Source organism: Psammomys obesus, unplaced genomic scaffold, assembly GCF_907164565.1.
Source record: "Psammomys obesus unplaced genomic scaffold, mPsaObe1.curated_primary_1811, whole genome shotgun sequence".
NCBI lineage: Eukaryota > Metazoa > Chordata > Mammalia > Rodentia > Muridae > Psammomys > Psammomys obesus.
The window spans coordinates 7,398-32,786 of record NW_026590050.1 but is presented as its reverse complement, the minus strand read 5'-3'; the positions used below and the strand labels follow the sequence as shown (position 1 = coordinate 32,786).

General features: G+C 44.6%; 4 non-coding genes across 4 annotated transcripts; all 4 read right to left on the bottom strand.

Annotated features, from left to right (window-relative positions):
* Positions 1-3,195: 3,195 nt before the first annotated feature.
* Positions 3,196-3,267, bottom strand: Trnac-gca (transfer RNA cysteine (anticodon GCA)). The gene has a single exon. It is a non-coding gene; the product is annotated as a tRNA-Cys (tRNA).
* A 4,164-nt stretch (positions 3,268-7,431) lies between these two features.
* Positions 7,432-7,503, bottom strand: Trnac-gca (transfer RNA cysteine (anticodon GCA)). Its single transcript has one exon. It is a non-coding gene; the product is annotated as a tRNA-Cys (tRNA).
* Positions 7,504-20,762: 13,259 nt separating this feature from the next.
* Trnac-gca (transfer RNA cysteine (anticodon GCA)) lies at positions 20,763-20,834 on the bottom strand. Its single transcript has one exon. It is a non-coding gene; the product is annotated as a tRNA-Cys (tRNA).
* A 3,994-nt stretch (positions 20,835-24,828) lies between these two features.
* On the bottom strand, positions 24,829-24,900 carry Trnac-gca (transfer RNA cysteine (anticodon GCA)). The gene has a single exon. It is a non-coding gene; the product is annotated as a tRNA-Cys (tRNA).
* Positions 24,901-25,389: the final 489 nt, after the last annotated feature.

Sequence of the window (25,389 nt, the reverse complement as noted above, 5' to 3'; positions counted from 1 at the left end):
ACCAGGGACCTCTTGATCTGCAGTCAAATGCTCTACCCCTGAGCTATACCCCCACTTCCATATAACTTCTTGTTAGCACTCCTTTAACCATGGCAATGCACCCAACCTGCCCACATGTTTATAATCCACTCTGGCCTCATTCTTCACTACAGCCTGTCTTCCCTTTTCTTCAACTTTTTAACCTGTCCCACTTAGTGCCCCCAACCCTCAGTGGCTGGTGGAAGTTTTGCTTTCTTTAAAAACTCAGTTATGTCATGTAAACAGCTGATAATTGTCTCATGTAGCTCAGAGAGAGGGGTGTGGTCTTTGCCAGCTACAGTTAGTTAAATTCTGAGGACTCAGAGAGGGTATAAATACCAGAGCCCAGAGAGAAAGAAAAGAAACGTTTTGAGGAGGTCGCTTCGAGGATGCAGAGAGAGAGAGAGAGAGAGAGAGAGAGAGAGAGAGAGAGAGAAGCTTTGAGGAGACGGTAGGGAGAAGGCTGAGCTGATGTTGGATATTCTGACAACTGAGATTGGTATTGCCCCAAAGAACCAGCTGGAAATAAGTCTAAAGACATGTAAATCCCCCTTCCCTTCTAACCTTCTTTCTCTCCTACCTACTGTTAGGGAGTTAGAAGGGAGGTACAGGCTTAAGGAACCCCAAATAAAATAGAGTTTAAAAATTAGGGTGTAGTGAAGGCACAAGCCTTGCACCTGGAAAGGATATCTCACGGCAAGAGTCATTGAGGTCACACAATGATCCGGACAAGAGCAGCTAGCTCATCCTGGTCTTCAAAATAACCTGACACTGAGCACAGGAAGAGCCTTCGCCACACTCCAGGGCCTTGGAAAGCGATTTCACTTGGTCATTTACTCACTCAACAAACATGGCACTTGTTATGTGTCAGTCCTTGCCCACGCTGCGAACAGAGGGACAAGTATGACATTTCCTGCTCTCAGGATAGAGTTTCCAGGTAAATGCCTGAAGAAGGCTTTGAGGACATTCAGGACGAGACTCACTGCATGACTGGCTGAAGAAAGATTACAAAGAGCTACTGCTGTGATTGTTGTCCCAACGCTCTCAAAGATCCACACTGCCCTCCCTCACGTTCAGTTCTTTCTTATTACTGACCTATTTTCAGCAGGAATATTGTAGATGCCACTGCACAGAATCAGCCAGCTGAGGATCAGCCTTTGCTCTCCCTTTTGGTTGCTTCTCATCTGCAGTAATTGGAGGCCAGAGTGTCTAATATTTCAGCCAGAAAGGGCTCATATTTTAGCCTTCATGAGGACCAGGCAAGGCAATGTGACATTTGAGTGTGTCCTGTGTTGAATCAGCAGGTACCAGCAGTACTCTCTGGAAATGGCACAGTGGTCTGGGGGAACTGAACTGAGGCCTAGTGTTACTCATTTTTTTCTAGAAGATATGGGAACCTCTATTCTATCTCCTGCAGCCTACTGGATTATGGTGGTTTGAATAAGAATGGTCCCCATAGGCTCATATGTTTGAATGCTTGGTCTCAGTTAGTGGAACTGTTTGGGGAAAAATAGGAAGTGTGGCCTTCTTAGAGCAGGTGTGCCCTTGTCGAGAGGTGCCACTGTGGGCAGGCTTTGGTTTTAAAGGCTCATACCAGGCACAGCCCCACACACCTCACTCCACCCCCACCTTCAACTCACCGACCAGATGTGAATGTCTGAACTACTGCTTTAGGCTCATGCCTGCCACTATGCTCCCCCATGAGCTCATAGGGGGTCATGGACTCACCTTCTCTGAAACTGTAAGCAAGCCCCTAAACTAAATGCTTTCTTTTATAAGTTGCTAGGCTATGGTGTCTCTTCACAGCAACAGAACAGTAACTAACTAACACAAGTATCTTCATTATCTTTGGGTCCAGGGAGGCCAGATGACCTGCCTGACTTTATACACTTCCCCGAGAATCTTTCTTGTTACCAAACTTGATTCGAGCAGCAGTACTTCGTTTAAATAAAAGTTGATCTCTGGTTGAAAGTAATATGGAAGGCCATCATTGGAAGGATGACAAAGGCCTCAAGATGATTTAGGAAAAGAAAGAGGACCTAAGGAAACATGGGGCCAGGAATTCAGCCAACTTTCTGCCCATCAGAATGATACAATGAAAACTGGCCTCAGCCTGCTCTTTGATCACCTCCCCCTGAGGGGGGAGCAGCCTTACCAGGCCACAGAAGAAGACAATGCAGCCACTCCTGATGATACCTGATAGACTAGGGTCAGAGGGAAGGGGAGGAGGACCTCCCTTTTCAGTGGACTGGGAGAGGGACATGGGTGGAGAAGAGGGAGGGCGGGATTGGAAGGGGAGAAGGGAGGGAGGTACAGGGGGGATAGAAAGTGAATAAACTATAATTAATAAAAATAAAAATAATTAAATAAAAAACTCCACCACACACACACACACACACACACACACACACACACGCACACACACACAAAAGAAAAAAAGAAAAGAAAAGAAAAAAGAAAACTGGCCTCAATGTCTAGCTCCATGTCCTTGCCTCAGTCAGCCAACTCCAGGATATTTACAAATCTCTCCACCTCTCTGTGTAACTTATTCAATGCTCACAGCCTTATTTCAAGGCATATCACTGATAAGGTCAAGGTACTATATATTATGCTGAGAAATTCATGCTGTCAGTTGGTGAGGTTGTACTATACCAATACAGATGGTGCTGTGAAAGCATTTTTGGTTGGCACTCAAATTTCAGTCAGCAGACTTTAAGTAAAATCCATTAGCCCTAAAACATGTGTGGGCCTCCTGTATCACTTAAAGGCCTGGGAGGAGAATGTGATGTCTCCGAAAAAGAGGAAATTTGACCTCAAGACTTTCCTCAGATTCTGGATACCTCTTCCAAGTCTCTAGCCTGTATTCTGCCTTGCAGAAATCAGACTTTTCTACCTCACTGCTCTGCAGGTATTTCTTAGAATTTCTCTGTGTGAGCATACAAAAACACAAATTTACTCCCACAGTCTGTCAATTCTGTTTTCTCGGTGCAGCCATGATCACTGTACCCAGTTCAAACATCTGCCATGGTTAGTCTTCCTTAACCAGCATAAAATTCTGCCTCCACTAGAACTGAGCCAATGGAAATTAGCCTAGGTCCTACAGGAATGACACAGATTTTCAGGAGATTGGGATTCCCCTGAAGGACACCCACTCATTGTTCATGGAGAGAAAAAAATAGGGGGCACCCGGATTTGAACCAGGGACCTCTTGATCTGCAGTCAAATGCTCTACCCCTGAGCTATGCCCCCACCCACATTTGTGTGTGTCTAATAAACATTCTAAACCTGCATGGCTACTCCCTGACTCTCACCATCTGGCATGCATACTTGCCAGTCCTTTGTCATCATCTGCTTCCTCCTAGGATGCCCAGCCCTGAGCATGTAAAACCAGGATGTGGTTTTTGTGCTTAAAAGTTCACCCTGAGAGAGGCTTGGGGCTACACTGGGAAGCCAGTGTGGGCAACAGGTGGCTAATAAAGACCTTCTATTGCCTTAAACCCATGTCCAAGTGGTCTTCTCTGGTGGATACCCCAAAACACAAGACCTGGGTCTATGGGAGGACAGTGTAAGTTCAAGGTTAAACAGAGGCCCATCTGAAGGAGGTCAGCCCACTGTGCCTATCTCAGGAAAAGTAAGGAAACCTCACAACGCGTGTGGGTTCTTGTGTGTGGCAAAGCACAGGTAAGCGCTGTGGATCCCAATGGTAAAAACAGGTGTAGACCAGAGCAGTCAAAGCTTTATGAAAACAGGAAATAAGAGGGGCAGATGGAGGGGTGGGGAATAGAGGTCATGTGTCCTCTGCCCTGGGCTGTTTGGTACTGAGGCCCTTTATCATAAGTGTGGACTCTGCTTATGGCCTGGTCACTAATCAGGCATTTTGTTTGGGCATGATTTTAACCACCACCATTTACCCTATATCTATACAATTGAAGGGAGCAGATTAAATCACAAGTTGCAAACAGTCAATGAGTCAGGACCATCCACTGAGTTTGTCTGAGAAATAGATCATCCTTTGGTTCCCTTCCCAGAGAATCTGGTTTAGGAGTTCTTGGGCACGAACAGAGGAGATTTGCTTTTCTCTAGCCCTGATTGTCACCAGATATCAGTTGAGCATCCAGACCTCTGCATCTGAGTCTCCTAGGCGAGTCTGAAAGACACTCTAGCACAGACTTCCAGGACGTAAGGCCCCTGTCTCAACTGGGAACTAGGGCAGGATGATGATTGCTAGGAGGAAGTGGCAGTGAGGTGTAGAGGGGCAGCTCAGGGCTGGGTATCCTAGGAGGAAGCAGATGATGACGAAGGACTGGCAAGTATGAGATTGGCCCCAACGGGATCATGTATTTGCATGCTTAGTACACAGCTGATGAGCTGTGGAAAAGCTAGGCGGGGTGACCTTGTTGGAGGAGGCATGTTACTGGAGGTGGAATTTTGAAAACCCACACTAGGCCCCAATTTCACTCCCTCTCTCTCTCCCTCCCTCTTTTTCTCCCTCCTCTCCCCTCTTCCTTCCTCTTCCTCTCCCTCTCCTTTCCCCTTCTCCTTGCAGATCAGGATATAGTTCTCAAGCACTTCTCCAGCACCATGCTGTGAGTCATCAGTGGGACTAATGGACTAACAGACCCTCTGAAGCTGTAAGCAGGTCCCCAATTAAATGCTTGCTTTTATAAGAGTTGCCTTGGTCATGGTATCTCTTCATAGCAGTAGAACAGTGACTGAGAGTTTGCCATCCTATTCTTCCAGTGTCCCCTTGTATGTCTGAGAATCACATTTAAACCCTGAATACGTATTTCAGAGTCCTTGGGTCAACTGAAGTCTCATCCTACTCCCTAGTCAGTCCCTGATGCCCAATTTGTGTGCCAGGTGTGGGAATCATAGTTGAGGTATCCAGCCCTCCACAATAGTCACCCCAAGTTCAGCTGCATCAACAGCACACAGCTATTCTCATGCTCACAGCTCAGCACTGTGGGTGCCAATCAGCTGGTGCAGGCTAGTATTAGAAGTCTCTGTCTCAAGCTATGAGTCTTCCTCTGTTTGGCTTCACTCTGAGATCTGGTCTTGGGTCTGCTTCTTGTATGTTCATTCCCGGCTGCCTTTCTGACAAAAAGCAGTAGCTTGATGTAGTGATTTGAATTAGGAATATCCCCCATAGCCTTGGGTATTTAAACACTTGGTCCTCACTCGGTGGCGCTGTTTGCAGAGAGTGAGGTAATGCAGCAGCGCTGGAGGAAAAGACTCATGCCATTTCAGTCTTTCTGTCTGTCTTTTGCTTGTGGTTGATGAGGTGAACTCATAGCTTCCTGCTCCAGCCGCCATGCCTGCCACTTGCTGCTCTCTTTCCCTGTCATGATGGGCTCTACCTCCCAAACCACAAGCCAGAATAAACTCTTTTCCATAAGTTGTTTTTGGTTATGGTATTTTACCACAGAAACAGAAAAATAACTGATACACTTGGTGAACAACAGATATTATACGGGAGCCATTGATGTGGTTAAGACCTAAGCTGCCTCAGTGCTCTCATCAATCCATACCTCCGCTCCTGATTTGTATTCTGTCTTAGCCATTGGCCTATTTTAAGCAAGGAAATAATGGAAACCAAAGATTCTCCTGGTGTGGAGGCCTGGTGATCCCAGCATCAGCCTTTTCTCTCCTTTTCAGATGTTTCACTAATTCAGGCATCTTGGGTTAATGGAAATAAAGGGGCAGTTGTTACCAGGAATGTGAGGAGTTCATGGCACAGCAGAGAAGCATGAGAACACAGGCTCATGAAATGAAAAGACTGTGAGAAAAGCCACAGGCCAGGAATTCAACCAGCCAAATCAAGAAGCCACTGAAACCTCACAGTAAATACTGGCCTCAGCCACTGGCCCCCTGGTGTTGCTGGACCTCTGTCACTTCCAAGGATCATTCTCACCTCTCTTTTGTGATTTACCCAGTAGTCATAGGCTTACTCAAGAGCATGGCGTTGGCCAAGATTAATATGATATCTTTTGCTGGGTGGTGATGGCACACACCTTTAATCCCTTGGGAGGTAGAGACAGGCAGATCTCTGAGTTCAAGGATAGTCTGGTCTACAGAGAGAGAGAGAGTTCCAAGAAAGCCAGGGCTAATAAAGAAACCCTGTGTCAAAACAAACAAACAAACAAAAATGAAAATATCCTTTGTACTGGATTAGTTTATGTGACCCCTTGGTGAGGCTATGGTGCACAGATGTTTACCCAAATATATTCATATTGTGGGGGCCCATGGACTGTGCCACTGGGGAAACGGGAATAGAGCTGGAGCAAGGTTGAGATGTGTCCAATCCCAAAAAGCTCCATCTTGAGACGGGCAGGAGTAAAGATTGCTCCCTGCCTATTCTGTGCCTGCATGTCCTGGCACACATAGCCCTGTGACCCCATTCACAATTCTCGAGGTAGTCACCTGGAACTCCTCTCCATGCGAATGAAACATTCCCAGCACCTCAGCCCCAGCCAAGGATGTTTGCTCACCCCTAAATCCCTGCCCATTTCCCCAAGATTTAGATCCCTTATTCCCCCCCCCTCCCCAATAAAGTGAACTGTATCATTGGAAGAGCTTTGTCAATAAGGGCTGTAACACTAAGAGAGTTGTTTCACTGAAAACCACCTCAGAGAACTCTTTCTCCCTTCGGGCATTCACCACCAGACTGGGATCCTGCAGACCTGCCCACCTGGCTAAGCTTCATTCCTTCAAGCCCAGCACGTGTACACATTGGTGCCTGGGTGGGTGCTCTGAAGGGAAAAAGCAGACCCCAGGCTCTGAACCAACACCATGCTAGCTGTTTCATCACATTTTGGTTGAGCCACATTTTAATCAGTAGACTCTGAGTAAAACTACCCTTCATGATGTGAGTAGGCCTCCTGAAACATTTCTAAACTCAGGAAGAAAGACTGATATCTCTGGGGTAGAAAGAATTTGGCTTATGGTCAGATGTAATTCCATCTGATGAGTCACCTCTTCTGGTGTCCATCCTGCAGACATTAGAATTAAGAAGTCTGATACAGGGCTGAAGAAACTGCTCAGGGGTTAAGAGCACTAGCTTCAACGAAATGATAAGGAAAACTGGCAAGAGGGAAGAGCCGCTTCCTCTATTCTACCAACCTCCCATGGGATGGGTTTCCTGCAGTAAATGAGCCTCAAGATCACAGTGATCTTGCAGCCACGGCATTCGTGACTGCAACCTGGGTGTGCCTCATAGCCAACCCTTTGCTGACCTGTCAGAGATAAGGATATAGACTTGGCCTGAGCAGAACTCAAAGCACAAGAGAAACACACTCCCGTCCCTACTGGGCACCTTCCTGGGGCAGAGCCCAATGAGAGACAATGGCCTTCATGTGACTCCATGTTAATGACTACTCCAGGTTTGTTCTCTTGCATCTTAAGGGGACTCTAGCAAGAGAGCACCTGGATTTGAACCAGGGACCTCTTGATCTGCAATCAAATGTTCTGCCCCTGAGCCATGCTCCCACCTCTTTCTGTGCACACCTAACATACAATCTAAACCTTTATGGACAGTCCCTGGCATGTGTACTTGCCAGTGATTTGCCATTATCTCTTCCTTTTATGAGTCACCTCTGCATGCCCATCTGCTGTCTCCTCTTGATCCTCCTGCCTCAGTTCCCAACTGAGCAGGAGGACTAACTCCTGGAGCCAGGCTCAAAGGGTTTGCTTTTGGGATGTAGCAGAAGGGGGTAGGGCTGGGAAAAAACTAGCAGTCTTGGTCTCTACCTGAGAACCCTAAATCGGAGTGTGTGGTAAAGGGTTCTAGGTATAGACCAAATGAGCTCAATGGATGACTCTGAGTTCTTCACAGTTTACAGACACTGATTTAATCTGTTCCTTCCCATGGCATAAATGTAGAGGGAAAGTGATAATGATTAAATTCATGTCCGAACAAAGCAGAGCTGACTCATGACCAGATCATAAGCAGAGCCCATTTTCACGATGAAGAGCCTCAATGCTGCTTGCCCAGGACAAGAAAATCAATGACTCTGTTACCTTTCTCCTGCCCCTCTTGCTTATGTTTTCAGAATCATCCAACATTTCATACAAAATAAGTACCCTGAAGGAAGAAGGCTCCAACCCTCAGGAAAGTGATGACGTGGGTGTCAGAGAGGTCTATGGGCCCAGGAGCATGACACAAGATGGCAGCTGACAACATGTGGTAAATATGAAAGAAAGTGTCGGCAGGTGACAGAGCCTTGAACCCGGAATGGCTTCCTCTGAGGGAACTGAATCATGCCCGTGTGCCTGCAGACACTCTCCTACTTAGCCCATACTGCCTGCATTAGATGGTGTGCGGTTAGTTACCCAAGGGGGACACTTACCCTGCAGCTTCTCCTCATTTGTAGTATATTTGTGAGCAGGGACTGACCCCTTCAGACAGGTTGACATCTGGCTTTTAACTTACCCTATCCATTCCTATACACCTAGCCGAGGACTTCTAATGTCTGTCTTCATCCCCAGCACCCTGCTGTGGCACCTCAGTGTTCAGAGCTGGTTCTCTCTCTGCCTCACTCTCACCCTCTGGAACTCCCATATTCTTCGGGATTGTCTTCTGTTTGTCGCTCTCAAGTTCTCTTCAAAATCTCTTGTTTACTCATTCTAAGTTTGAAAGTCATGCATTTTACAAGACAGGTTTCCACCCCAAGCTGTCCCCAACCATTGCTTCACCAGAGTTGGAAGGTAGGAGGCAGGCAAAATAGCTGGCTATTTGTGCACCCAGAGTTCAGGATACACTGAAGTGGGGCCTTCTTTTGGGAACTCTTCCTTTTGGCCCCTACCCCGAAAACTATCATCTCAAAAGACTAGTTTCCAAGGATGCAGGAAAGGACCATTATCTCGAGGGCGAGGGCCTGTGGAGGCTAAGGGTTGTTAGGAGGATGTCAGAGAGCTAAAACCCAGAACTAACCTGTGGTTGTCAAGGAATGATGGGAAATGAATGCTTTCTTCTTGGAATGATAACTGCTTTATTTTGATTAGCTGGAAATATAGATATAAATACTGTGTCTGCTCTGGACCTCTCATCTGTGGCTTGAGAACTGTGTAAAATGGTAAGCTGACTGCCTATCCATGTCACTCACTTGGCAGCTTTGGTGAGCCAGGGGCACCTGTGTGGCAGAAGTTATGTGGGGACAAAGGGATAAGATTGTTTTCAACTTTGGCTTCCAATTTTCATGAGTGTTAATTCTGCTCATACTGTTGACATCCTCAAAATGTGGAGAGACATGCTGGAGACAAAAAGAGACAAATGAACAACCATAGAAGAACTACACACTCAAGAAAGCGAGACAGGAGTGAAAAGGCCTGAAGGGCTAGACTGGAGGGTACATGGGTGGCGGGACGATGGGGAGGAAGACGCAGCCTAACTACTGCTGAGCTACCTACGGTTCCTGCTTACCTCAGGGAGAGAGAACATGTGGCTCAAAGCTCAGCATCTCCTTTCTACCCATCTCTACATTCTGAATTCAGTGTATTGGTACCTTCTCCTCTCAGTCGGTACTTGATGGGTTTTGGGAAGGGAGAAGTGTGGGAACCATGGTTGGGATAGTCAGCTGTCTCCACACCAATGCTATCCAATTACTTGTTCTAAATTTGAGTCCCGTGCGGTGGTAAGCATCATTTTCATTCTCACAGTTCAGCAGGGAAGATGTCCATCGGTGGGTCTAGGCTGTGCTTAGTTTCTTTGTCTCAAGCTGTGGGACCATCTGTGGATTGTTTTCTGTCTGTTTGTTTCCTCTCTGTGATTTGTGTTTCTTATGTGTTCATTCTGAGGTCCCTGATGGAGGACAAACAGCTGGCAAGAAAACACTGTGGGAGCTTGGTCTGATGCTTGTATTTTGATGCTAATTACTGGCCTTCAAGATATGGCTATTGCCTGGATAAACCTATCCTTGTTGTGTAAACCTGCCCAAGACATTATTTCTGATGGGTTGATTAAAGGTCTAAAACTTGGGCAGGGCAGAATGGGGTAGGTGGGGCTAAGGTTCCCAGACTTTGGGTTCAAGAGAATCATGGGAAACAGATGGAAGGGAAGAGAGGAGGAAGGGGGATACCATGATGGGTTAGAGTGGAGAAGAAACTACATGGCTGGGAGGAAGGACTTCAATAATGGCATGAAAAGGCCCAAATGAATACAAGCAAGTATTTATAAGATTATGGATGGAAGATAGCCCAGATAAGGATGGTTAAGGAGGATGGCATTGGATGGGGGCTGGGAGGTGGATGGTAAGGTTATCGAGATAGTCTAGCCCAAGGTGTTTTAAGGCAATTATAAAATCTAACAGCTGTCTGTGTTTTATTTGCTTGTGATAGCAGATTAAGCAATACCAACATGATAATCATTGAGTAAATAATAAGCATCATATAGCACAACACCCATTTTAATTTACTACAACATATGGCTCCCAAGTAATTTTATGTATCCACGCCCTTTAAATCATGCTTTATCATGGTTTGGTGGGGGGGGGAAGGGGGAATAAGTTCCCAGTGAGACAACCCAAACTTAAAACCTAAAAACTCCCGGGTCAAATACTGTCTCTTTAGGAAAGACTCAAACACACTCACAAGCACAAAACAGCCTCCTGCAGGCGGACAGGGAGACAAATGGAGCAGACTTAACAAAACTGGCAGCCACTACTGTCTTTGATACACAAGCATTGCTCCCTGCTGCTGCAGGCTGGTCCGGCTCTCACAGAGCAGCAACAGCGGCCATGGCTGTGGAGACATGGCAAGTTGGAGAGGAGAAAATGGGAGGCAGACAGCCATTTAAACAGAGCCAGGCCTAGAACTGCATCTAAAATAAAAAACGCCATGGCGGAGGGTGTTTGGCTCCCTTTTGGCTTTGTTTTAGTTGTCATAGTCATGGATCTAGCTGCAATGTGTTTAAAAGCGAGCACAGTTTTCCACGCCCTCTCTACAAAAGTTCAAGGAGAACACGTGGAGACAGCTGATGGATGGGATACTAAGTTGTGGACAATAAAAAGGGCCCTCTCCCCAAGAAAAAGTAAATTGATAATAGCTGGAATTCAAAGCTCTCTGGCTACAAGATGCTTGTCAGCTCTTTCTGGGAAGGGTCCACCAATATGCTTTAGCAACTAAATTAAAAAAAAAAAAAAAAAAGATAAACTGTGCTTTGCTTGTTACAGCCTAAAATGGCACAACTGGCCCAAAATTTAAATTTTTCTTGTTTCTTTACTTGATTTTCATTTAAAGACTTTGAGTTAAAATGATATGGATTTGAGATAAAATATTTAAACAGGATGGTGACAGCACATGCCTTTAATCCCAACACAAAGGAGACAGAAATAGGCAGATCTCTGAGTTCTAGATCAGCCTAATTTACACCATAAGGGCAGGGCAGGAACCCTTGCCTATTAGTCACTTGCAAAGACAGTCTAGAATTCAAAATTACAATTTTTTCCTTAAGGTTTCCATGTAAGTTCTTTTTCCTTAGTAATGTGTGTTCTGTTCTTAATGCTCTAAAGGTTGGATACACACCAGTCTTAGGTTTATGCAAGGGGAGATGATGCTACACTGCTCTAAAAGGCCAGTCAATTTCCTCAAAAAGTGGGGCTCCCATGGGAGAACTGGTCAAAGGGCATTTTGGCATTTTGTTCTGTTGGTCATTGTAAAGATCAGGATTAGGCTAGGAGACAAACATGCAAACTGCATGCCTCCCGTGCCAGAAAGCTCTTAAATGCTGACTAAATTAAGGTGTCACATTGCTATAAAGTTTGGCTATAAAGGTATAACCGCCCATTCCATATTAAAAATGGGGATAGGAAAAAATAGGCACAACAAATATGAAAACCCAGACCTAAACATCTAAACATGGACAAGATGCCTAGGGTATGTTTGAACCTTAAATGTAAAAAGGAATTTAAATAATGTTGATTTTGAAAGATAATGTCTTTTCTATTGCTTAGAGCAGCCAGCTTGTCTCTTTAAATGTGAGGCCTACTCATGGGAGACAGTGGATTGGCCTAAAACAACAGGTACCCAGGAGCCCAGAGGAGGATATTTAGGTCAATACAACATTATCATGATTATATGTTCAATAGTAATAGTAATATACATCCTCTTTGAAGGAAGTCAAGATAAAACAACAGATAACTTACATTGCTGATCCCACCACAAGGGAATGGCTCTAAAACTGACCTAGTCATGGATGTCCATGCACAGCCAATAATTCTGGCTGGTACAAAATCCCTATGACATACACATGCCATCCTTTTATATGGCATACGTATTTACAGATGTCTTTCTTCTGCTCATACAAAGAGAAGAGACCCATCTGTAATTGATCTGTGCATCCTGCACATCTCATACATTTGTAATTTGAGGACTGTATAATGCTTGTGGGAAATTATATATTTGCAGAACAAAACAACTAGACACCGATGCTGGATCAAATCTGACAGGATTCATCCTTTCAGCATGCTGAGATGCTGACACATCTGTTCTAGCATCCTGCATGTTCCAGCATTCTGCTTATTCAACTGCTTCAGTTGCTGCTCCCCATCAAAGCTGCTCCCAAAACAGCTTCAAAGAAAGCTACTGGTATCAATTGGTCCAGCATTGCAGAATACTCCAAACAAGACTTCTACTAAGTCTGGAATTTCTCAACATTCAGAGACTGGACCACAAATGTTAATGCCAGCTAGCTTAACCATTTTCCCCAGTTTCCTTTGGGCCCCCTAAATAACCTAGAAGAAACCCATGAGAGCTATGTCCCATTTACCTTAGAGGGCATGGATGGCTAGGTTTTTGGTTGTTTTCTGAGGCTATGAATGTTTATTGTTATTAGGAGATGGTTGTAAATTATTAATGGTCTTATTCAGAGAGAAGACGAAGTTAGATTCAGGGATTTCTCTCTTTTTTTCTTTTCTCTATCTTTCTCATATAAGGAAAAAAAGGGTTGGAAAGAAAGGGGAATACAGGGATATCTTATAGGAATGATAAAACAAAAGGTAGATATTGAATCTACTCAACTTAAGGCTTTGTTATTCTCAAATAAGATTATTTTTAACTCATTGGTATATGATTCTGTATACTGATGCAAAAATAAGTCTATTTTTGATGCATTGGCATGAATTTTGATATATTGATACAAACTTAAGATTTACTTCCCATATTTTTAAAACTGCTATTACAAGCTGTTTAGGATACTAGCTAATACAAGTTAATTGTTAATTGACTCATGGTCTTGTCAGACACTATTTTAATTTATCACAAAAATATATATCCTAGGTTTAACATGTAGATGTGATTCTATAGATAGATTATATAAAAATAAACAAGTCTCCAAAAACCTCAGAGACCTACAGATTATGGCATTTAAAAATGTTTTTATTATTTTAAGGATTCTTTGACCGTGAGACATGTCATCTCCTGGCAGCACCCCGCCTACCTCAAAGAAGGTGTTGAGCATCAAAGAACCTCCATATGGAGATGGCTTCAAAAGTGGCAAACAAGCTATCAGGCCAAAGAGAATGCCCTCGCTTTACATACGACAGAAAGAATTCTGCCTAAAATGGGCAAGTTTAAATGCAGCCGAAGTCAACTGCCAAACTCTGACAAGACAGGGTAAGCAAGTCCTAAATAGTTCCTGTTTCACATATATGTCTGTCAAAGATAATGGGCCAGAAGGCTGAAGATGATGTTCCAACATTATAGAGAGTTTTGGGTGCCTGTCCAGGCAGCAAACTCCCTGTCATTTTCTATTTCTCAGAAGCTGCTAACATAGATTTCTTATTTACTGAGGTAATTAATTTTATTCCTTCTCAAGCCTCTGATGGGGTTGAAGACCAGATAGTCATAGTTTTACAATTAGTTTAGTTGCTTAGGAACTTAAAGGATGTTCTAGGTCTCGATAGATGTTTTTAGGTTGATAGATACAAACTACAATAAAAATAACTTAGGTACAAAACCCTAGTCCCTCATAGATAGGATAGATATTTTCTTTAATACTGTCAAATACATTTAGACTAGCATATGTGTGTAGATACATACATATATATGCTATTACCTATTGGCTTTTAATTGTTTCATAATTATTCTTACTGTATTAAAAAAATGTCCTTTTTGACCATTCATGGAGATAACCTAGAACCCCTGCTCAGGTGTAGCCCATGGCAGCTCAGTGTCCAAGTGTATTCCCTAGTAAGGTGAACAGGGGCTGTCTCTGACATCAACTCAGTGGCTGGCTCTTTGATCACCTCCCCCTGAGGCTGGGCAGCCTAGTCAGGCCACAGAGGAGGACAATGCAGCCAGTCCTGATGAGACCTAATAGGGTAGGATCAGATGAAAGGGTAGGAGGACCTCCCCTATCAGTAGACTTGGGGAGGGGCATGGGAGTAGAAGAGGAAGGAAGGGTGGGATTGGGAGAGTATGAGGGAGTGGCTACAGGTTCAATACAAAGTGAATAAACTGTAATAAATAAAAAATAAATTTAAAATGGCCTTTTTATTTAGACAGAAAAAGGGAATTGTTGGAGGTTGGTCTGATGCTTGTACGTTGATGCTAATTACTGGCCTTCAAGATCTGGTAACTGCTTGGATAAACCTATCCTTGCTGTGTAAACCTGCCCAAGACATTATTCCTGATTGGTTGAATAAAGGTCGAAAACCTAGGCAGGGCAGAATGGGGTAGGTGTGGCTGAGGTTCCCAGGCCTTGGGTTCATGAGAATCATGGGAAACAGATGGACAGGAGGAGAGGAGGAAGGAGGATGCCATGATGGGTTAGAGTGGAGCAGAAACGACATGGGCCAGGAAGAAGGATTCCAATAATGGCATGGAAAGGCCCAAATGAAGAAAAGAAACAACTATTTATAAGATTATGGATGGAAGATATCCCAGATAAGGATGGTTAAGGAGGATGGCATTGTATGGGGGCTGGGAGGTGGATGGTGAGGTTATTGAGATTATTGAGATAGTGTAGATGGAATCATCTGCTCAGCCCAAGGTGTTTTAAGGCAATTATAAAATCTCACAGGTGTCTGTGCTTTATTTGCTTATGATAGCAGGTTAAATAATATCAACATGGTATCATGGGGCAAATAATAAACATTACATATTCCAACACCCATTTTAGATTATTACAACAGAACACCTTCATGAGAATGGCAGAAATGCATACGAGGATGCCCAACCAGGTGAACAGGTTCCCTGTCTCTTCTGTATCACATTCTACCACCTCATGGTGAAAGCCAGTCACAGGACAGAGCCCTAGCAAACCGCGAGGAAGCATGTCCTCCCTCTCATGGGAAGATCTGGAAAGGAATATAAGTAAAGACATGAGGCCAGCTCTCCCAATGCCTCGCCCAATCACAGTCCAGAATTGTAGCCTACAGTAAATGTTAGTGAGAATTCTTGATTTAAAGGTCTATGAACTGAAGAGACGAAGTTTCTGTCCCTCCTGGACACCAAACACAGAGGATGTACTAGAGCAGACTTTCTGCAAAGCATTTATACTTAAAGACTGAACAACATGGAAGTACACAAGGTCACAGAAGCAGTTCCCAGAAAGTTAGCCACAGGGGGAAGTGGACCCAGTGCTCATTACATTTACCAGTGACCTCTTCTATATGCCACTTTCAGTGTATTCCAACATTTCCCAAGCATATGCTATAACAAAGTAACCTCTAAACGAGGAGACCCAGACCAACAGGTAACAATCCTGGGATAGGATGCGCCCCGATTAGGCTCTGGCCATGCCAGTAGAGTAGCTCCAATTATTCAGCAAGTCACTTGGCTCCACACTGAAAATCCACCATCTTTCTTCGCTATTTCTGAAGAGGTTGTCTAAAAATATGTTGTTGTTTTTTTTTTTTTTTTTCCGCAGGCAAGCAGTCCCCTCAACTCTCCCTCCTGTAGGATACTACTGGCTCAGAGGTCTTTTCACTTCTTTTGTGTGGTTTGTCTCTTTTGCCTAGTTCACACGTCTACACTGTAGCCTGCTTCACTGGATCTTAATTGTCAGCCAGAAGGGATGGAGAAAGGAGATTAGCTAAGCCAGCCCAGAGGCTGACCGTGAAGTGGTCCTACCCACGGTGGCCCTGAGCTAAAGAAGCAATCGTCCCTCCATGGCCGAATCATAGCATAGAATAGTGGAAGGGGGTGGACCACACGGCAGGAAGTAGGTCATAGGCATGTCCTACACATGCTATCCTGCCCTGGGATCTTCCTGTATTCCCGTCCTCTGACCACCACAATGTCAAATGTTCTGCTCTGCCCATGCTTCCTCCCCTGCAACGACAGCAGAAAATCATTGCAATAATAAGCAGCGTAAACCTTTCCTCCTTTAAATGCCTTCCTCAGGTATTTGGACACAGCAACACAAAAGCCTACTAGTTACAAACTCTCAGGAAACGTGTGGTGCTTGTAAAATTAGTTCCAACAGCGACCACCACACCCCTCTTTGGCACTGCCTTTCCCAGGCTCGGTTGTAAATATCTGGGCATGTCCTATGGGGCCACACCCCTCATCCTCCTAGGAGCACTTACTTGCCCATCAGAGTATCTAGCTGGCCCCACCTTGGTGATATCAGTGGTCTTGATAAAAGCCATGCAGTCATGTTGGTCTTTTCCCTGAGCTTGTGTCTATGGAAGGCGCCAAGTTCCCCTTTGATATGGTAATTTTGGACAGATCAATTTTCTTTTCCCAACTATGCCATTTCTAAGTAATCCACACCACCTTTAAATTTCTGCTTATCAAGCAAGGCAGTTCTCATCTGAACTCAGATCTTTTGGGGACCCCTTCAGGAACAGAGCCTATAGCAAGTAGCTCATGCATTGAACCTTTGGCCCGACATCCCCTCCCCTGCTCTGCAGCATTAAGGACATTTTCTGCTTTCCAGGCTTTCACAGGCCACTGTCTTCCTGCCCTCAATAGTGGTTTTCTGCAGCTGATAGAACAGATTGCTTGCCATGCACCACTGCACAGAAAGCCATGTATTTTGGGATTTGTCCCAGAAAGAGCCCTTCTATATACCCACTTCAGCATTTGGCAGTCTTATTCACAGTGATGTTGCATAACAAGCCACAGGAAAAATCTAGTGTCACAAAATACACCCATCTGTCATGGTGCCTGTGAGTCTGTAATTGGAGTGTGAACTGAATGATCTACACTGGGCTTTTTGTCAACCAAAAATGGTGACATGCAGAGGCTCGACATAGAAATGAGTTTGTTCAGGAACAGAAGAGAAATTAGAATCCAGAATGACAGGCTCTGACAACCCATTGGCACACTCAGGTGAGCAAGAGGAAATGTGGTTGCATGGACTATTTGAAACAATTATCCAGGGCTAGAGAGATGGCTCAGTGGTTAAGAGCACTGTCTGCTCTTCCAGAGGTCCTGAGTTCAACTCCCAACAACCATAAGGTAGCTCACAACCATCTATACTGGGATCTAATGCCCTCTTCTGGAATGCAAATGTACTTGTATATAGACAGAACACTCAGATATGCAAAATGAAAGTTTTCCAGGTATCAAAGGCAAGGGTTGGAAATGAGGTGGTGTCTGTCCACAGTTGCATAGGTACATACTAGACAGGCATCCACCCAGTAGCACCCTCTGTAAGGTTTCAGTGAACTTTATGCAGGGTTGTAGATTTTTTTTCTGTTTGTCTCTCTGGCACATTTCCCCCCAATTCTTTTATTCTTTTTTATTTTTAATTATACTTTATTTACTTTGTATCCCCCTCTAGTTCCCTCCCTCCTCCCCTCCCAATCCCTCCCTTCCTCCCCCTTCTCCACACACTCCCCTCCCCAAGTCCACTGGTAGGGGAGGGTTTCTTTTTCTTCTTTCTGATCCTAGTCTGTTGGGTCTCATCAGGAGTGGCTGCATTGTCTTCCTCTGTGGCCTGGTAAGGCTGCTCCCCCCTCAGGGGGAGGTGATCAAAGAGCAGGCCAATCAGTTCATGTCAGAAGCAGTCCCTGTTCCCATTACTATGGAACCCACATGGACACTGAACTGCCATGGGCTACATCTGTGCAGGGGTTCTGGGTTATCTCCATGCATGGTACTTGGTTGGAGTATGAGTCTCAGGAAAGACACCTGTGCTCAAATTTTTTGGTTCTGTTGCTCTCCTTTTGGACCTCCTGTCCTCTCCAGCTCTTACTATTATTTCCCACTTCTTTCATAAGATTCCCTGCATTCTGCCCAAAGTTTGGCCATAAGTCTCAACATCTGCTTTGAGAGTCTGCAGGGCAGAGCCTTTCAGAGGCCCTCTGTGGGAGGCTCCTAACTTGTTTCCTGTCTTCTTCTTCTTCTTCTTCTTCTTCTTCTTCTTCTTCTTCTTCTTCTTCTTCTGTCCATCCTCTTTGCCTTTCAGAGTGGGGATTGAGCATTTTAGCCAGAGTGTTCCCTCTTGATTAGTTTCTTTAGGTGTACAGATTTTAGTAGGTTTATTCTTTATTATATGTCTATATGAGTGAGTATATACTGTGTATGTCTTTCTGCTTCTGGGATAGCTCACTCAGGATGATCCTTTCTGGATCCCACCATTTACCTGAAAATTTCATGATTTCCTTGTTTTTAATTGCTGAGTAGTATTCCATTGTGTAGATGTACCACAATTTCTGTATCCATTCTTCAGTTGAGGGGCATCTGGGTTGTTTCCAGCCTCTGGCTATTACAAATAAAGCTGCTACAAACATGGTTGAGCAAATGTCCTTATTGTGTACTTGAGCCTCTTTTGGATATATGCCTAGGAGTGGTATAGCTGGATCTTGAAGAAGTGCTATTCCTAGTTGTCTGAGAAAGCGCCAGATTGATTTCCAGAGTGGTTGTACCAGTTTACATTCCCACCAGCAGTGGAGGAGGGTTCTCCTTTCTCCACATCCTCTCCAGCATGTGTTGTCACTTGAGTTTTTCATCTTGGCCATTCTGATGGGTGTAAGGTGAAATCTCAGGGTCGTTTTGATTTGCATTTCCCTAATAGATAATGAGGTTGAACATTTCTTTAAGTGTTTCTCTGCCATTTGATATTCCTCTGCAGAGAATTCTCTGTTTAGCTCTGTTCCCCATTTTTTAATTGGATTACTTGATAGATTCACACTTATCACCCTGCACAAAACTAAGGTCCAAGTGGATCAAAGACCTCAACATAAAACCAGACACATTAAATCGGTTAGAAGAAAAAGTGAGGAAGACCCTAGAACTCATTGGTACAGGAGACAACTTCCTGAACAGAATACCAACCGCACAGGCTCTAAGATCAACAATCAATAAATGGGACCTCATGAAACTGAAAAGCTTCTGTAAAGCAAAGGACACTGTCCTCAAAACAAAACAACTGCCTACAGATTGGGAAAGAATCTTCACCAACCCTCTACCTGACAGAGGGCTAATATCCAGTATATATAAACAACTAAGGAAGTTGAAAAGCAACAAATCAAGTAATCCAATTAAAAAACAGGGTTGTAGATTTGAAGAGTTCTTATCACACTTCTAGTCACAGGTGTGTGTGTGTGATTTTGTGTAGGTCATGAAACTATAAAAGTGAGAGGGAAGAAAGAGATTTTAATAGACAGGGTAAATGGAGTAATGGAACAGCTATGGTAAGAAAGAGGAATTGTGAGGAATTTGAGAAGGAAAGGGAGCTAAGCAGGAAATGGGATGGAGTTGGGAAGGGGACAAATGAGGACAAGGTACAGATACATATCTATAAGGACACCACCCTGTGGTGACACCCAGTGCTTTGTATACTAACCCAAAGCGTTAATTGAAAACAAACAAAAACTTCTCCAGGAGATGCAAAGGCAGTTTTGGTTTCTTTGTATTTTATATAAACATGGTTTTGTTTTAATCCCAAGTGTGGGATTTTAGCTGGGCTATAGTTTGTCCACACCTGTTAATTGTCATGCGCAGGGCGTGATCTTTGTCAGCTGGTAAAGGCCTTCGACGTGCAGCATGGAGAGGGCTGTGGTGTAGGACTCTGAGAGTGTAACTATGAGGCTGAGAAAGAGACTGGGTGGTGTTCAGTGTGGCATTCGTTGTTGGGTGGCGTGTAACAGTTTGGAGAGACCAGAGTCAGTGTGGCGGTTTGGAGCAGACGGGGAGAGAAATGCTTCATGGTGCGGCGTGGAGGAGCCGGCTGCTGTATCTGCGGCTGACAGAGATTGGTTTAGAGCCCTAGAATAACCCCTTGATGCTAACTAGCCAGAAGAAGTAAGGGTGTCTGAACCCCCTCTCCCCACTAACCTTTCCCTCTCCTACTTGAGGTTGGGGGTGGTGGAAGAAAGGTAGAGACCTAAACATTCCAAATAAAGTAGAGATTTAAAAAGGACAGCGACAGGTGGCTTTCCATTACAAGGAGGCCGAACTTTTTCTTGGACACTTACTTGCTGCCCTCATTTGACCTTGCTTGGGACTCTCACTCCCGCAGAATTATTTACACAGGTTTTCTTCATATCTTTATACTCTTTGAAGTATAACTCTCCCTGCTTAATTACTGGCCTTTTGTCTCCTGCTTGACCGTGACTGATAAGCCATTTAGAGCACAGGGTATGGAAGTTTCTGGCTACCAACAGCAGGAACAAGTGTCACAAAGCTGAAGGTTTGAAAACAGAGGTGAATTGCATACAGGTAGTAAACACTGCTGAGAGTACACAGGTGTGAGCTACCACTCCTCAGTGCAGTAGAGGGACTAAGCTCAGGATGACAAAGGGGAAGGGTTAAGAATGACTGAAGACATTTCTAGTGAGGGGGGAAAAAACACCTAAAGGGGGCACCCGGATTTGAACCAGGGACCTCTTGATCTGCAGTCAAATGCTCTACCCCTGAGCTATACCCCCTGCTGTGGGAAATGGTATAATTAATAGCCTTTACCTGAATGGCATGCCATAAACAAGGCAGCCCAGCAAGTTGGATGGCCTGCTGGCCTCTGAACTCCACCTCCCTCTTGTGAGAGTACACTTTACTGCCTCTTGTACATGACTGATGATAACATCCCTCTGGCTTACTGGGGTTCACAGATGAGGATTCCCTTAACCAGCCAGAGAATTGTCTTCAACAATGACAATGATAGAGTGGTGACTTTGTGTCAGCTGCCCTGGATTGAGTACTTACATGTGACTGGGTGACAGTGTCTTCCCTTGAATGGAACAGAATTTCAGAGCCCTTTGCTTGATATTTAATAAAAGACCAAGGTTCCTTATAATTTGTCCAGTGCACAGGCAAAGTACAAAATGCATGTGAGTGGAATTATGGAAATTCCAGCCCTTAACAATGTACTGTTGTGTGTGTGTGTGTGTGTGTGTGTGTTATTCACTTTGTATCTCAGCTTTGTATCTGTTACTCCACCTTCATTCCCTCCCAATCCCACCCTTCCTTCCTCCCTCATCTCCTCCCATGCCCCTTCCCCAGTCTACTGATAGGGGAGGGCCTCCTCCCCTTCCATCTGACCCTAGCTTATCAGGGCTCATCAGGACTGTCTTTCAGAGTCTTCCTCTGTGGCCTGGTCAGGCTGCTCCTCCTTCAGGGGGAGGTGACCAAAGAGCCAGTCACTGAGTTCATGTCAGAGACAGCCCCTGCTCCTCTTATTAGGGAGCCCATTTGGAAACTGAGCTGCCACAGGCTACCTCTGTGCAGGGGGTCCAGGTTATCTCCATGAATGGTCCTTGTTGGAGTATCAGTCTCAGAAAAGACCCCTGTGCCCAGAATTTTTGGTTCTGTTGTTCTCCTTGTGGAGCTCCAGACCCTTCCAGGTCTTTCTATTTCCCCCTTCTTTCATAAGATTCCCTGCACTCTGCCCAAAGTTTGGCTGTGAGTCCTGATCGTTGACAAAGATGCCAAAACCATACAATGGAAAAAAGATAGCATCTTCAACAAATGGTGCTGGTCTAACTGGATATCTACATGTAGACAAATACAAATATATCCATACTTATCACCCTACACAAAACTAAAGTCCAAGTGGATCAAAGACCTCAACATAAAACCAGACACACTAAATCTGTTAGAAGAAAAGGCAGGAAAGAGCCTTGAACCCATTGGCACAGGAGACAACTTCCTGAACAGAACACCAACAGCACAGGCTCTAAGAGCAACAATCAAAAAACGGGACCTCATGAAACTGTCAGAACAAAACAACAGCCTTTGGACTGGGAAAGGATCTTCACCAACCCTGTATCTGACAGAGTGCTAATATCCAGAATATATAAAGAACTCAAGAAGTTAAACAGCAACAAATCAAGTAATCCAATTTAAAAATCGGGTACAGAGCTAAACAGAGAATGTTGTTTATATTTTAATTGTTCATATTGAGCATATTGCTTTTGTTTAAAAAAATAAACAAGTTAGCTGTGTGTGGTGGAAATCACAGCATTCCAAAGGCTGAGCCAGGAGCCCAAGTTTGAGGTTAGCCTAAGGCTACTTTGTAGCACCTGTTTTTAAACTATATTTTATTGGGGTTACTTAATGCCTCTCCCTTCCAACCCCACCCTAGGTAGGATGGAGAAGGGTAGCGGGGAGAAGGAGTGCAGACCCCTTTACTTCTTCCGGCTGTTTAGGGTCAATGGGTTCTTTTTGGGGTTATACCAATCTCTGACATCAGGAGCAGCCAGCAGTCTCCTCCACGCCACTCCCTCTGTTCCCAAGCTGCCACACTGTGATCTCTCTGATCTCTCCAAACTGCCACTTGCCACATACCCCCACTGCATGCCACACCTTCTTTCTCGGGGTTCTCATATTTATATCCTTAGAGCCCTAGACCATGCCCCTCTCTGTGCTGCAGGAGGCAGGCCACTACCAATTGTCAAAGGCCACGCCCTGCAGGAGACAACCGTCAGCTGTGGACAAACTAAAATCCCACACTTGGGATTAAAACAAAACCACATTCAAATAACATAGCTGAGTTTTTAAAGAAACCAAAACTTCCGCTACACTACTTAGTGTCGCTTTGTTTTTTATTTTTCTCATTTTCTTTCTTCTTCTTCTTCTTCTTCTTCTTCTTCTTCTTCTTCTTCTTCTTTCTTTTAGTTCCTTGGGGGGAAAAATGGTTCCATTTAGTACTCACACAGGTGTACTCAGATTTAGAGATTCATTGCATCCTGATTTTAGTAAACAAAAACCTGGAACTGTCTGCATGTTCGTCTGAGATCATTGGTTGAAGACATGATGGCACTTTTACAGGATGGAGTCTGAGGCAACCTTAAAAAACTGGTTCCAGGGCATTGTCAATGAAAGATGTCCCAGTGAGGCCATTCCACAAGAAAAGAACATTGCTGCTATGTGTAACGTGAGCTTGTGTTGATTTGTTGTCTTTTTTTTTTTCTTTTAACTTGATTTATTTTGGACTTTTGAAACAATCTCAGAATGTAGCTCAAGTTTTTCTTGAATTATTGATCCTGTTCGTTTCTCAGGCTCCTGAGTGCTGGGATTACAGGCAGACACTACCCTGCTCAACTTTATTGCATTAGTCAAATACCTGAAAAAATTAATTACAGGAAGGAAGGGTTTATTTCAGGCTGCAGTTTGCAGGGAGCTGCTCCATCAGGGCATGGTGGCAGGAGCAGCTCACCGCGCTGCACCTGCAGTCAGGAAGCAGGAGTAACAGGCGCAGGTCTTCGCCTGCTTTCTCCTGTTTTTCCAGTCCAGGGCTCCAGCCTGGTAAGATGCCACTTGGCGGATCACCCCAATGCACTCCATCTAGATAATGGGTCAGAGGCGTCCCAGAGCTAGGGTTGTCATGATTATTATTCACACCCACTCTGCAGGTGATTCTAGATCCTGTCTAGGTGACAGCCAATATTAACCATCACAGATAATACGATTTAAAAGACAAAAACCAAAACAACAGTTGAGCTGCTGACATGGCTCAGTGGGGAAAGACCATTACAGTCATGGCTGATTACCTGAGTTTGATCCCCAAGACTCACATGGTGGAAGAAACGACTGATTCTTGAAAACTGTCCTCTGATATATCCATGCGTGTGCCATGCCAGACACTTGTGCATAAAGAAGCCGAAGAACGTGCAGGAGCTCCTGATACAGGAAGCTGGCTGCTTGAAGGATCAGCCTCTGCTCTCCTTTTCAGCTGTGCCTCTAGTTCAGGCATCACAGGCTAATGGAAATATGGAGAGAGCCACTGGCAGGAATGTGAGGAGTTCATGGCCCAAATTGAGGCCTGATGCCACAGCCTCATGAAACACAAAGGAAGGCAGGGACCAGAACTTCAGACAGTGCAGTTTAAGAGTCTGCATCAGGAGCACTGGCCATAGCCACTGCTCCCTACTAAGGCCTGAGCCCCTCCAGGGTAATCCAAAGCCACCTACTGTCTATGCAGCTTTCTTGTCACTCATGGCCTTACTTGGGAACATGCCACTGGCTAAGATTATGGCAGTACCTGTTAAGCTGGATAACATGATCAAGTTGATAAGGCTGTCAAGACCAAAAGTCTGGACAAATATATATGTTTGATGTGCATATATTTTTGGGATATGACAATATTTCAATGTGTAGACTTTAAGAGAAGACCATTGCCCTCCATAAGGTGTATTACTAGAGTCTGCCATTGTTGAAGTCTTAAGAAGAAAAAATCCACTCTGAGGAAGATGAAATGCCATCTTCTAAAAACTGTGGGGATGCCCAGAGAAATTGGGTCTCTCCTTCTCCCCATTTTTTGTCTCCCTTCCTCTTCCTGTCTGATTCTCTCTGGACAGCCTTGACAAACACACATATCCACATCCACACATCATATATGCCACTGTTGTGTTCTCTCACCAAATTCCCATGCTGAATTCCTGTGGCTAAAAAAAAAAAGACTAGAAATTGAAGGGGATAAAAGGGAGGGGACACCCAGATTTGAATTGGGGACCTCTTGATCTGCAGTTAAATGCTCTACCCCTGAGCTATGCCCCCACCTTGTTATGTTTGTATAATAAATATTCTAAACCTGCATGGCCACTCCCTGGCTTGCCATCTGACACGTATACTTGCCAGTGCTCTGCCATCAGCTGCTTCCTCCTGTGAGGCCCAGTCCTGAGCTGCCTCTGCACACCTGACTGCCACATCCTCGTGACCAGCACCCTCATGCCCTAGTTCCCAGTTGAGGCAGGCACATTAAAAATCTTGGTGTCCAAGGGCTGGAGAGTTGGCTCAGTGGTTAAGGGCATTTGTTGCTATTGCAGAGGATCCAGATTCAAGTCCCAGCACCCAGCAGCTCACAACTGTGACTCTAGCACAAGGGGACCTGACTCCCTTTTCTGTCCTTGGAAGACATCAGGCACCCACATGGTATATGGACATTTACTCAGGTAAAACACCTATACATATAAAAATAATAAATCTATATCTATATCTATATCTATCTATCTATCTATCTATCTATCTATCTATCTATCTATCTAT